Source organism: Podarcis muralis, chromosome 16 (genome assembly GCF_964188315.1).
Source record: "Podarcis muralis chromosome 16, rPodMur119.hap1.1, whole genome shotgun sequence".
NCBI lineage: Eukaryota > Metazoa > Chordata > Lepidosauria > Squamata > Lacertidae > Podarcis > Podarcis muralis.
Genome location: NC_135670.1, coordinates 39,528,436 through 39,542,581, shown reverse-complemented (window position 1 = coordinate 39,542,581; position 14,146 = coordinate 39,528,436). Strand labels below are relative to the sequence as shown.

Genomic DNA, 14,146 nt, shown 5'->3' with positions numbered 1-14,146 from the left:
CTTTTCTTGCAAAATGCGATATAGAGTCTGCCTTCCGCCTCCTTCCGGTTCATCCGGAGGACTTTAAATGGTTGGGATTTAAATTTGACGGAGCGTATTTCATTGACAAAGCTATGCCCATGGGCTGCTCTGTTGCATGTGCAGCCTTTGAGTCTTTCAGCACGTTCCTTGACTGGGCACTGCGTAACAGAACGGGGTCGTCCGGCGTCTCGCATTACCTGGATGATTTTATTTTGGCCGCGGATAATAAGCCACGTTGCTCATCCCTGCTAGAGGCTTTTACATCCCTAGCCGGCAAACTAGGGGTACCCCTAGCCGCCGAAAAGACAGAGGGTCCGGCCACATCCCTAATCTATTTGGGCATCGAATTGGACACCATTGCCCAAACTTCTCGCTTACCCGTTGAAAAGTTGGAGGCGCTCAGAACAACCATACAGCAGCTCTTGCCCCTAAAGAAAATAACATTGAGACAGATCCAATCCCTGCTGGGCCATCTAAATTTCGCCTGCAGGGTGGTTGCCCCAGGGCGGCCATTTTGCGGGCGTCTGGCGCGTCTGGCGGCGGGCCTCAAAGCACCCCATCACAGGGTGCGGCTATCTAAACAGGTGAAGGCGGACCTCGGGGTTTGGTTACAATTCCTGGAAAAGTACAACGGGATATCATTATGGCAGGATACCCTTCTTCTTAGCGCCGACTTTCAGGTTCAATCTGACGCAGCCGGGTCGTTGGGTTTTGGGGTGTACTTCCGCGGCCAGTGGTGTGCTAAACGGTGGCCCACAGATTGGCAAAATCAACCCATCACCAGGGACCTTACCTTCCTGGAGTTTTTCCCGATTGTCGTGGCTGTACATCTGTGGGCGGATCAGTTCCGGAATCATAGGGTTTGTTTCAACACTGACAATCAAGCAGTCGTTGCGGTTCTCTCAAGGCAGTCTGCGCGGTCCACCAGGGTGGGTAACCTTTTGCGGGCCTTTGTCCTCCTGTGTCTGGAACATAACATTTATTTCTCGGCCAAATTCGTGCCTGGCATTAATAATGATATCGCGGATGCTCTATCTCGTTTCCAGATGGAGCGCTTCCGCTCGTTAGCGCCAGAAGCGGACCAATCATCGATGCCTTTCCCGGAGCATCTCTGGAGGATTGGGAGCGAGATATAATGAAGGGAGTATTTGGTGCAGTGGCCCCGTCCACAATGAGGTCTTATAAGAAGGCGTGGGTGGAATTTTTAAAATTTCGGGCGCGCACCCCTGGCCCGAGTAGACACTCTATTCCCTCAACCAGGGAGGTGCTCCGCTACTTGGCACACTTGAGGGGGTTAGGACGGGCCCCTAAGACACTTAACATTTACTCAGCGGGGATCTCGTACTTTTGTAAAACACTTTTTGAAAAGGACCCATGTGCAGCCTTCATCGTGCGCAAAGCCTTGCAGGGATGGCGCAGACAGCAACCCCCTGCCGCGGACAGTAGGCGACCCGTAACTTACGAAATACTTAGTAAGATCCACAAGGCCCTTCGTCAGATTTGCTGGTCAAAATACGAAGCGCGTTTATTCTCTGCAGCGTTTTCCATTGCTTTCTTTGGCGCCCTACGCGTAGGTGAGGTAGTGTGCGAAGGGGAAAATAATCTACCTCCGAGGGGGATTTTGTTGGGCGACCTGACCCTCTCTAGTACCGATCTCGTGGTGCGGGTCCGAAACTCCAAGACTGATCAGCAAAGCAAGGGGGCCCTGCTTCGGCTCCAGGCGGTGTATGGAAGGGGCCCTTGTCCGGTTCGGGACACGCGGCGTTTTCTTTACCTAAGGCCTGTCGGCCCGGGTCCGTTTTTGATTCATGCGGACGGATCTCGCCTTACTAGGCACCAATTCACCAGGGTTTTGCGGTCGGCGCTGTCAGCGTGTGGTTTTCAGGCGTCTGAATTTGCTGCACACTCCTTCCGTATTGGTGCAGCCACCTCTGCAGTACATATGGGGCTCCCCACGGAGAGAATCAAGGAAATGGGGAGGTGGAAATCTAACGCGTACAAAACGTACGTGAGAAACAATTTGTGACTGCGTGATCCACCCCTGACCTCCACTCGCCTTTTATTTTGCTTTTCAGAGCCCTCGAGACTGCGCATTTGGTTGGTCGGCCACAGCATCGTGCACTGGGCCAAGTTTCATGCCTTGCGAACTGGACTGGGCGGCAACCTGAGTTTACATCCCAGGGTCGAGCTGGTTTGGATAGCGCGTAGAGGGATGCGCTGGAGTGAATTCAGACCGGTGGTGATGGCCAGGGCTGCGGCAGAGGGGCCGCCAGACGCCCTCGTGATTCAATTGGGGGAAAATGATCTCGCATATCGCAAGGCGATTGATCTGAGGTGGCACATTTTTGACGACCTGACCGAGTTGGTCATTGCATACCCACATGTTACAATAATCTGGTCCTCATTGCTGGAGAGGAGGACATGGAGAGATTGCGGGAGCCCAGTCGGAGTCAACAAGGCGAGAAAGGTTTTAGAAAGAGCAGTGGAACGTAGAGTGGCGGATCTGGGCGGGTTCGTCATCAGACACCCGGGCATCCAGTTCAGCAATGAGGCCCTCTACAGGAAAGATGGCGTGCATTTGTCTGATGCGGGGAACGAAATCTGGTTGGGTGACATCATCGCAGGAATTAGGTATTGGGTTCAGGGGTTTCCATAGACGAGCATAGGAGTTGGTTGCAGGGTTGAAGGTATTGGCGGCGAGCTCTGCTCGAGTGGCGGTTAGGCATTGGCTGGGGTTCTATGGTTAGTCGAATGGTTGGGGGGAAGGAACGCCATCACCTTCCCCAGGTAATGGGGTAGTCCAGTACAGGACTCCGAGGGGCGTTGTCTTGTCCGAAACCTGTCTAGGTAAGGGCCCCCGGCACGCCCCAAGCGGTGACACCCGCGGGGGCCCTAGTTGGCGTACTCCAGCAGGGGCTTCCCCACGGTTTTGTGTTAACCCTTCCCGGACTACATGCCGGGTAGCAGATAGGAGCCAATGCCTAAGGCCAATACCTTCAATTCTTTAATCAATAAAGTTGTGGCCATTTCAAGCCCAATTAAATCTTAAAACGCTGTGTCCTGTGTCTTTCTTTCTGGGGGGAGGGGTTTTGACACGCAAAGCCCTTTCTGTCTCTGGGCAGGAGAGGGGGTTGCGGTCTAGCCCCTCCCCCCTTTTGCGCGGGGGCTGTCGTAGCCCCCGCGAGAGGTGAGGGAATCCCTGGGCGTGCTCGCGACCCTGGCCTCCTATCGGAGGGCCGGGGGGAGGCGGGGCTTAAGGTAATTTAAGCCGGGCACGCCCAGGGTCCACCCTCTTCTCCCCTGAGCAGCCGAGAGGTTTTCCCATCCCACCCACCCTTTGAGGCATAGGCAGTCGTAGGTAGGCAGGACCTTGCTATGGACTCCGGTTGGTCGCCGCAAGGGGCCTGGTAGGAATTTTTCCAAGTTGGCAATCTTCGGCCAGTTGGTTTTTTCGCCTACCTCATAGGAAACGTCACAACTTTCCTTGTATTGGCGGTTAGGCATTGGCTGGGGTTCTATGGTTAGTCGAATGGTTGGGGGGAAGGAACGCCATCACCTTCCCCAGGTAATGGGGTAGTCCGGTACAGGACTCCGAGGGGCGTTGTCTTGTCCGAAACCTGTCTAGGTAAGGGCCCCCGGCACGCCCCAAGCGGTGACACCCGCGGGGGCCCTAGTTGGCGTACTCCAGCAGGGGCTTCCCCACGGTTTTGTGTTAACCCTTCCCGGACTACATGCCGGGTAGCAGATAGGAGCCAATGCCTAAGGCCAATACCTTCAATTCTTTAATCAATAAAGTTGTGGCCATTTCAAGCCCAATTAAATCTTAAAACGCTGTGTCCTGTGTCTTTCTTTCTGGGGGGAGGGGTTTTGACACGCAAACCCCTGCTATGGGGCTCTATTGTTCCAAAGGAATAAAAGCTCAACAGAAGAGCTCTGCTCTGGTTTGTCGCCCCAAACACTAAAGATTCTCCCACATTCAGCCAAGCCTCTTCATGTGAAACATATCAAATTCTGCCCTGAGCACTGATCTGTAACCTCGAGGTTGAGACCACCAAGTCAGTCTTCATTTGATCTCACTCAGATTTAAAATGTGGGTCGCTGCCTCTTTCCTTACTTGTCTCCCCGCTCTCCCAAAGAGGTTTCAGTATCCAGGGTATATATTCTGTCTGCATAAAGCCTGGCCCCATGTTTAGTGCAAGACTGTAATTCAATTACTGTACGGGGCTGTGTTTCACTTTTCAAGGTTAAAATCCAGGAACCTGCACAAAACCTAAGAGGAACAGCTATAGGGATATTTAATCTGGCAACATGTGATGTCATTTATGAAGTTTAAAGAAAATTGTTTCTGATCTTACAGCAAAAGGGATGGTGGTATCAGAGTGGGAGAGTATAAATTCCAAATTAAAAATACAGTTGCGCCTGGACATAACCTCATATTTAGTTGTGGCATAATCACATAAACAGCAGCAACACATGTGCTATGCATACTGTAAAGATAAGTATAGCCCAGCTCTGCCCATGGCTTTGAACCGAAGTGGAAGCTAAACTGATACGGTGCACAACATTTCATGAAAGCCCCATATCAGAGCACTCTGCTTTACAGGATAAATTTTTGCCTTATCTCTCTCTCGTTCACTGACAGGGTATCAAAACTGTTTGGGCACTTCCATAAATAGATAGAAAGCTGAAATCTGGTCATCTGTGCATGCTTTGAAATTATGATGTTATCACCAGAGCCTAACATATGGTCACGCTAGATAAAAACCACAAAGTTTCTCTGGAAATCACTATGAGGGCGACATGTGACCAGGTGGTAAGGATCAAGACTGTGGGGAAGGGCCGTAGCTCAGTGGCAGAGCATCTGCCTTGAATGCAAAAGCCCTCCAACCGCCCCTATTTTAACAGGACATTCCTGAAATTACAGAAGCCCCCCTGGCAGAAACTGCTGCTTGCCTTCTATCACTGTGCCATTGAGAGCGTGCTCACTTATGGCTTATGTGTGTGGTACAGAAGCTGTACTACCCAGGACAGGATGGGGTTGTGCAGAGTTGTTAAGGCAGCAGAGAGCATTGTTGGCTGCCCACTCTCCACCTTAGAGCAGATTTATGCCACAAGGTGCCATAGGAAGGCACTGGACATAGTAAAAGATCCATCGCATCCTGGTCACTGTCTTTTCGAGCTCCTGCCGTCGGGACGGAGATACAGGACGATGAAGACAAGAACGAGCCGTCTTAAGAACAGCTTCTTCTCCAGAGCGATCTCGGCCCTGACTGGGAAGCCTGGACTTTGAAAGTCATCTAATCTTCCTTGCTGTATTATACTGTATTGTTTTAATTAGTGTTTTTATGGAGCAGTCAAGTAATTTCGTTGTCCCCGAGAGGGGGTAATGACAATAAAGATATTATTATTATTATTATTATTATTATTATTATTATTATTATTATGTGATCCTGGGATGTCCTGGGATGAGCCAGTGCTTGCAGCCAGCACTGGAGCTTGCCATGGTGCCGTGCTCTCGCACAAGTCAGCTGCAGTGGTGCAGAGCACGGCACCAAAGACACACTTCCTTTGGTGCCGCTCTCTTGTCAGCCAGCTGATTCTTGCGGCACCAAAAGACGCACCACTTCTGGTGCCATGCTCTGGTGCCCTGACTTTCATCAGGGCAATGTTGGAGGGGATGTAGTCAGTGTAGACAGTACTGAGTCAGATAGACCAATGGTCTAACTTGCCATGAGGTAAATTCCTTTGTTTTATGTTCTTTTCTCAGCAGCAGAACTAAGGTGACTCTTATGCCCAGTCAGAAAACAAAATTTGCCGTATGACATAAATAACCCCTTGACCTACAAGGCCAAAAGCTGATCCCAACCTGAAACTGTGTACAACCTGCCTGTTTGAGCATCAAGGCCAATTTCACAAGCCCCATGAGGATGGCAGTAAGGATCAGAAAATAACCACAGACTGAATTCAAGCTGGAAATGTTGCCAAGCAAAACAATCTCTTCAGACACTCACTGTGGAAACAGGATCCTGAGCAGACCTGGGATAGAGTAGGGGTGCCACATTTTGAAGAGCAAAAAAGAGGATGCTATGACGATTCTCATTTTAAATACCCCTACTATATGTAGGCTATAGAAGCTGTGATAAATTGCTGAGGGAGGCAGGAGAAGAGAATAGGAAACACACTAAAAGAACAACCCCAAAGCAACCCCTAAAACACAACCAACATTGATTTCTCCTGAAAACATCCCATTTTACCATCAAGGTACAACAATGACTCCAAGGACATGAACCCATGTTGGATGCTAACACATGTACAGTGCATTTCTGCAGCCAAGCTACACCTGCATTTGATACTACATACTCATAAATACGCTCCCTTGAGCTCAGATCCAGTAAAAATAAGACTGCATACTAACAGCTGATAAGCAAGGAATGTCTTTTAAAAATATCAACTCAATAAACATTTGGTTCTTTTGCCATTCAGAGCTACAAGACCCAACGGTTCAGAGCACAAACTATGTTGGAATTAAAGTTATATAGAGAATTTCTTAAAAATCAAATAATTATAATTACTTTAACAATCCCCCCATTTGCATGCAAACTGGAGGTCTGCAAGCATTTCCCTTTAAAGCAAGCAAAAAACTTTTAAAAAAAAAGATGGAGAAAACAAAAAGAAAGCTATTAACACATCTACTGAAAATCTCCAAGCATTTGGGGGGTGCATGGAGGCAAAGGCTTTTAAAATCTTTTTTCTTCCTTTAAATGAGGAAAGGAACCCCATCAAGGCATGTGCATTAAATCCTGGAGTTTCCAGCACAAATAGAAGGTCAGTCATGCTGCCTCAGAAGCCAAGAAGACATTTGCTGCAAAAAAGGCCCCAGGGCCAATGCTCTCTTTTGCTCCACAGCCAGCTCAAGGAGGGACAAGGCAGGTGAGCTGAATTCGCCCAAATAAAAACAAGAGGCTAATTGCAACAAAAAGCAGTTTGTGCCTCCCAGTATGTTGCTCACTCAAAAACATACATCACCCCCCCCCCCCGTAAATTACACATCCCAGTAGTGATGTATGGAAGTGAGAGCTGGACCATAAAGAAGGCTGATCTCCAAAGAATTGATGCTTTTGAATTCTGGTGCTGGAGGAGACTCTGGAGAGTCCCATGGACTGCAAGAAGATCCAACCTATCCATTCTTAAGGAAATCAGCCCTGAGTGCTCACTGGAAGGACAGATCCTGAAGCTGAGGCTCCAATACTTTGGCCACCTCATGAGAAGAGAAGACTCCTTGGAAAAGACCCTGATGTTGGGAAAGGTGGAGGGCACAAGGAGAAGGGGACGACAGAGGACGAGATGGTGGGACAGTGTTCTCGAAGCTACCAGCATGAGTTTGACCAAACTGCGGGAGGCAGTGGAAGACAGGAGTGCCTGGCATGCTCTGGTCCATGGGGTCACGAAGAGTCGGACACGACTAAACGACTAAACAACAACAACAAATCTTTATTAAATAGTTTTCCAGATGAAATACATTGTTTCCGAGAGATTTGCATGGGGAAATCTTTTTGATTCCTCAATAAAAAGGGGCAGTGGGGTGAGGGAGGCCAGGGCCACATCCACACCATTTCATGTGCTATGAAGCCGCTTTAAACACTCATGGCTTCTTCCCCCAAAGAATCTGGGAGCTATAGTTTGAAAAGGGTGCAGAGAGTTGTTAGGAGACCCCCTGTTCCCCTCCAAGAGCTACAATTCCCAGAGTTCCCTGGCAAAAAGGGAACTCTACCCCTACCCCTGACGCTAACCCTAACTCTAACCCTAAAGCTAGCTTTAACTAGAGCTACAATTCCCAGAGTTCCCTGACAAGAAGGGAACCCTACCCCTACCCCTACCCCTAACTCTAACGCTAACACTAACCCTTAACCCTTAACCCGAGCTACATTTCCCAAAGTTCCCTGACAAGAAGGGAACCCTAACCCTACCCCATAAGTCTTAACTAGAGCTACAATTCCCAGAGTTCCCTGACAAGAAGGGAACCCTACCCCTACCCCTACCCCTACCCCTAACTCTAACGCTAACACTAACCCTTAACCCTTAACCCGAGCTACATTTCCCAAAGTTCCCTGACAAGAAGGGAACCCTAACCCTACCCCATAAGTCTTAACTAGAGCTACAATTCCCAGAGTTCCCTGACAAGAAGGGAACCCTAACCCTACCCCATAACTCTTAACTAGAGCTACATTTCCCAAAGTTCCCTGACAAGAAGGGAACCCTAACCCTAACCAACACTACCCCAACTCAACCCTACCCCTATCCAACTCCTAACCCTAAGTCTAAGCCTAAGCCTAAGCCGCCTAACAACTCTCTGTCCCCTTAACCACCTACAGTTCCCAGAATCCCTGAGGGGAAGCCATTCCTGTTCAAAGCGTCTTCATAGCACTTCCAATGGACGGTGCGCCTAATGTGGCCTAATGTTTCCTCCCTCTTTTTCTTCTCTCTCCCCACTGTCCCATCACTTGCAATGCAGCAGGTGTCCGCCTGCAGTCTTCCTTCAAAGCTCCTTCTCTCAGGTACGGCCATGGCCTTGTCCTTTGTTCGCTGCCAGTATTTCACGTTCATTTCTCCCATGTAAATAGGGACGTCCTGCGCTTCTCTTCATGACTTTGATGGCTGGACTTGGGGGAAACCTCACCGGCTCCGGACATCCCTGTAAGGCAAAGGAAAAGAGGTGAGTGGGATGGCCCCCATCCAACAGCGTCCCCCCACACTCCTCCTCTGTTTGGCTGCCTGTTAACAAACAAGGCTTCCAAACCACTTTGCATCCATCTCAGCCAGCGTAGCCTCACGGCATCCACTAGCCTGAACGCAAACTCTTCCAATCACCACCCACCAGCTGCAGCCTCGCCAGGTCCATTGCCAGGCATCAACCAGCTTCAGAGCTGAATATCCGTCACCTTCAGGTAGCAATCCCACCAGCAAGTAAACTTTGTACTTGCCTTCTCCTTGCTCCACAGCATCCCAGCACCAGGCGATTGCCTCCTTCCGCTTGTCAGCTTGCTGCCACGGGGCAGGAGACCACCAGGGCAGAGTGCCCCCGAGCTGCCCATTTCTCTCTGGGGAGGGCAACTGCCGAGGCTTGCGCCTTGGCCCACGTTTATACCTGCTCAGCTGCCAAATGTGTTTGTGGCATCACAGTCAACCCACAGACAATGGCAGCAGCTGGGGAGGCATCACCATCACACCCTCAGCCCTCACAATGGGGGGCGGGGCGCAGCTCAGCAGCCAAAACACCCTCCCCCAAGGTGTGTCTATATCTGTGAAGGCCACACTGGACACCCAAGGGGGCAGGAGGGGGACATTTTTCAGCCCAGGGGCTGCATTTCCCTCCACATAACACTAGTCAAATGCACCAATGAACAGAGCAATGAAAGCAAGCCTTATCTTTGCTGTTCAAGGAATGGCATGCAGAGAGAAAGTTAGCATCTCAGTAAAAAAGCACTTTTTCACCAATCAATCAATCAATCAATCAATCAATCATTTATTGTATTTGCCTAAAAGCCATTACAGATCCAGTTACAAAAGCATCAAACCCAAAGACCCAAACTATAGCTCCCATATTCATTTGCTCTTCAGATATCTGGGCGCTCCTTTTTTCAGCTTGTCATAGTCTGCATTCACCGCATAAAACTGAAAGAGGGCAGCATGGTTAAGCGTTATCTCCAGCTTGGACTACTACCATGTGCTCTACGTGGGGCTACCATTGAAGGTGACTCGGAAGTGGCAGGAAAGGATCTCTAATCATTCAACTTGAATGGGCTTAAAAGCAATTTTGCAGGAAGAACCACAAGTCAATGGCAGAAACTCAGGGATCTATCCTGCTTATTCAGTCAGAGTTTAGAAGATTGGAGAGGAGAATGAAGCATCATAGAAGGAACCCAAGGGTCATCTAGTCCAACCCCAAACGCTGTGATCACACACACCAGGCCTTCCAAAGCTGAAGCTTATTATTCCTCCCACCAAATGGCCATTATTATTATTATTATTATTATTATTATTATTATTATTAGCCTATCTTCCATAGGTTTCAGGGATGGGGCTGATGGGAGTTGGAGCCAACAATCTCTGCTGGACACCAGGCTCCCCATCCCTGGCCTATAAGATAACCAGCATCATAACCCTAGTTTAAGTATTTCCTACCATACCTTGTACTGGTCGTTGGGTCACAGCTTGTTGCAAGGCTCTGGGTTGCTCTTTTTGTCCCAGCCAGGCAGAGAAACGTGACAAGAGGCAGAGAGCAAGGAGTACATCTTTGGAAGAAGAAGAAAAACATACAGCATAAAGCGTAACGCTCTGCCCAACTCTTGGCACATGGTTCCCACCAAATTTAACAATCATGGCCTCCTCAGTGCCACCAGAAGAGCACACTTCTTTGATAATGTGGGATGTAAAAAAAGGCCTCCGTACCCTAAGTATTTGCAAAAGCCCTTTAAAGCCAGTTAACACACAGTTACCTAAATGCAAGGGCAGCTTCTCACTGCCTTGCACCAGAGACAGCGGCAAGTTTGTGAGGCAGTGCTGGACAGAACTCGATGCTGGCAACCCAATCCTACACTTTCTCCATGACAGGTTCCTGATAGACTTTGTGCTTTCTGCTCAGACAGCTCATTGGCTTTACTCTCTTCCCAAATACCCTTTTAGCTATGCTGTACCAATGCCTTGGGTACAACTCAGCTGAGGAATGGCAATGCTTATATGGTTGATTTTCTTACTATAAAGCTAAGAAGCTGACGCTCATGTTTTACTGTGGTTTTATAATTTGTTTTATAACTATTATTATTATTATTCTACCTCTGGAGCACAGCAGGCCATATTTTATTCAGGTGGCGCTTTAAGATGCAACACTTAAAGAAGTGGCAAAAGCTCTGCCCCCAAGGAGCTTGGAAGGGTGCTTATCAGCCTGGCCCAGCCAGGCCACCAGTCCCTGCCACTGGGTCCCCAGACGCTCTTCAGTGGCAGTGTCGCTTCTGAAAAGAAGCCAAGCTCACTCCCATCCTCTCAGGCCACGGATCCCTGTGATTAATTCTGAGTTGCGTAAAGTAGTGGGCAGCTGCCACGGATGGGAGTCCAGCTGAGGTCCCATTCAAAAGCGCTGCCTGGCATCCATCAGTGAAGGACACCCAGGGTCCACTGGGAGGCGGGGAGCACATGACGTGGTTTTGCGGGGATGGCAGTTGTCAGCACCATGCCAAGGGCTGATCCTGCCCTGAGGGGTGGCACTTAGCTGACATCAGGGTTGCGAAGAGCAAGGCACATGGTGCACAGGCCGGTCCCTCCGATTCCAATCAAGAGGAACAGAGGAATCAGCTGTGATAAACAGAACATTTTGAGATCAAAAGCCAAAGTTGAAAACCGGAATAAGTCGCCTAAGACAGTGTGCGTGGCAGAGGTCAACTACGAATGACACCAGATTCAGGTGGAAGGCCATGTTGATCTGTCATAGTCATAATAAATAACAAGATGAAAAAATCTTTTTTAATAATTCCAGTGGCACCTTAAAGATCAACTCAATATAAGTTTTCAAGGTATGAGCTTTTGTGTGTACAAAAAACTGTGGGAGGCAGTGGAAGACAGGAGGGCCTGGCGTGCTCTGGTCCGTGGGGTCATGAAGAGGCGGACATGGCTAAACGACTCAACAACAACAAAGGTATCAGATCCCAAAGAGGAACCCCCAAGTTGCCAGGGAAAAGAAGGAGAAGGTGGGGGGGAGACCCAGACGGAGGTGAAGCCCTGGCAAGGGAGGTAGGAAGGGGAGGAAAGAGGGAATGAGGCAGAAAAGGGGGGTGAGAGAAAAGAGGGGTTGGGAACAGCTGGCCTCTCCAGCACAGCCCTCCCTGAGCTCCAGGAGAGGCCAGGCGGTGGGGCGGGATGCTGAGGGGAGAGACCTCGTCTTCATCCAATTAATCTGAAGAGAGGGCTGATGGACACTGCCGCCACCCAACCGGGCCTGCCAAGCCCCTTGAAAAGCAGGCCCTGAAGCGAATCAAGTTGGCAGGTGGGAGACACCAGATCCCATGGCGATGGAGGGCGGGACATAGGTAGGTGAGGGAGGCCCTCGAGCCAATGAGCGCCGCAGTACTGCTGAATGACAGGAGGTGTGCCCAATAGAGGTATATCTAAGGTGGGATCAAGGGTAGCAAACAAAACCCCCGGGACAATTTGGCCAATTTAACAAATCCCCCCAGACTGGCATTTTACCCTTGAAAAGGAGGACATGTCCGGGGGAAAGAGGACCTATGGCAACCCTAGGATAGAACTAAATTGTGTCACTTTGTCAGCAAGATTCAAAACAAAATAGCACCCCAGAAGCCCAGTGTGGGGATGATTAGGGAGGCAGGAGAGGATATATTATTTAATGATATCCTTCCTAACTTGTGCTAGCAAGTTCCATATTCTAGCAGAGTCCCCCCTTTTAAACTACGCAGCGATCAGCTTCTTGCTGACTCATCTGAGTCTTACTATTAAAGATTCCTTCCTGGTAAAAACCCTTCTAATCCCTCTTAAAAAGAATAAACACAAGAATCTGATTAACCTTTACTCACAGATTCATTCAGGTTCACAGACATATCCCTGAAGGCAGGCTTAGGTTACATAACAACTAGAACTAGTCCATAAAGAAGTCAGTCCCAAGGGACTGCGACTAAGCAGTCACTTCTCCAAACACGCAGCAACATCCAAAATGGAGAAGGCACACGGATCCGAACATGGAGGCCGTGGGCTCCTCCATGCTAGTACAACAGACCACATCCTCTTCAAGTCTGTCCCAGCTCAGGAGGAAACAGGAAGTCTTCTCCTGAGTGGGACAAAACATCCCCTAACATGTTCACTGTAGGAATGTTGTACAGAGGTACCTCGGGTTACAGACTCCGCTACTCCAGAAATAGTGCTTCAGGTTAAGAACGTTGCTTCAGGATGAGAACAGAAATTGTGCTTTGGCTGCGCAGCGGCAGCAGGAGACCCCATTAGCTAAAGTGGTGCTTCAGGTTAAGAACAGTTTCAGGTTAAGAACGGACCTCCAGAACAAATTAAGTTCTTAACCCAAGGTACCACTGCGCTTGACTGCTATAAGTTTCACATCCCACACCCAGTTCCATTAAGGGCCCCTCCATACTTTTAAAAAAACAAAACAAAACAACAAGCCTGCTCTTGAGGTCTTTGTTCAAGGCAAGTGTTTTCTAGTAAATCAGAGCCTCCGAGGCCTTATCAACTTTGCTGGATGTTGCACCCAAGTAACTATTCTGGTTTATGTACAGCATAAAATATGTTCTATTTTTGCCAGGAACATAAACTCTTCCTCATCATCTATTCCTAACCATGCCATTTCAGCAAAGCTTGGAGTAAAATATTCTAATATTCTTTTTGCTAAATATTTGCACAAACCCAGTCCTGAAACTGGCAAATCACAACACTAGGTGAAAACTTGCTCTGAACTTTGACTATGAATTTGCTAGAGGCAAATTCTTGTTAACTTTGCTGCATTTTCCTAACCAGTGTCCCTGAAAAAAGAAGGGGGGGGGGAATGCTCTCAGGCCTCCTGCAAGGTACCAGGGGTTTATATTTCCTGTAACCCAATGCCCCTGGATTCAAATACAAGAAATTGGTCAGATGCCTGTTTATTAAGTGGGGCATAGTGAGGGGGAAATGGGCAGATTTCAGCATTATGTCTCTGGCTAACTCACTGCTCTTTTGTATTATTATTTCTGTGGTTGGCTTATTATTTATTTGAAAAATGATAAATGGGGGTATTTGTCAGCCTTGCTGCTTTTTGAATAATTGGATTGTTTCACTGTTCAAAAATTCCCAGAGGAGAATAATGTTTCTGAAATCCTCAATGTAAATGCAGTTTGCTGAGTTCAGGGACAAGCCCAGTAGGTTTTCAAACTTCTGGTTTTCTTTTAACATCTCTCCCCCCCCCCCCCCCCGCTTTGGAAACACCCCTCTGTTTTAAAAGCAGTTTGGACATGTGGCAGCATGGGGGTGGAGTGTAGGGTTGCTCTTTGAGAAAGAAGTTCAAAAGTGTGCTGTAGCAAGAGGCACGCTGCATGGTGGGCTAAGAGATCACACAGTGTTCTCATGAACCCTG

The 14,146-nt window shown here is 48.8% G+C and overlaps 1 long non-coding RNA gene across 1 annotated transcript; it reads right to left on the bottom strand.

The window, feature by feature from the left end:
• Positions 1-8,436: 8,436 nt before the first annotated feature.
• On the bottom strand, positions 8,437-11,244 carry LOC144325897 (uncharacterized). Its single transcript, XR_013391055.1, has 3 exons — positions 10,518-11,244; positions 10,209-10,313; positions 8,437-8,713 (listed from the first exon to the last, which is right to left on the bottom strand). It is a non-coding gene; the product is annotated as an uncharacterized LOC144325897 (long non-coding RNA).
• Between the last annotated feature and the right edge of the window lie 2,902 nt (positions 11,245-14,146).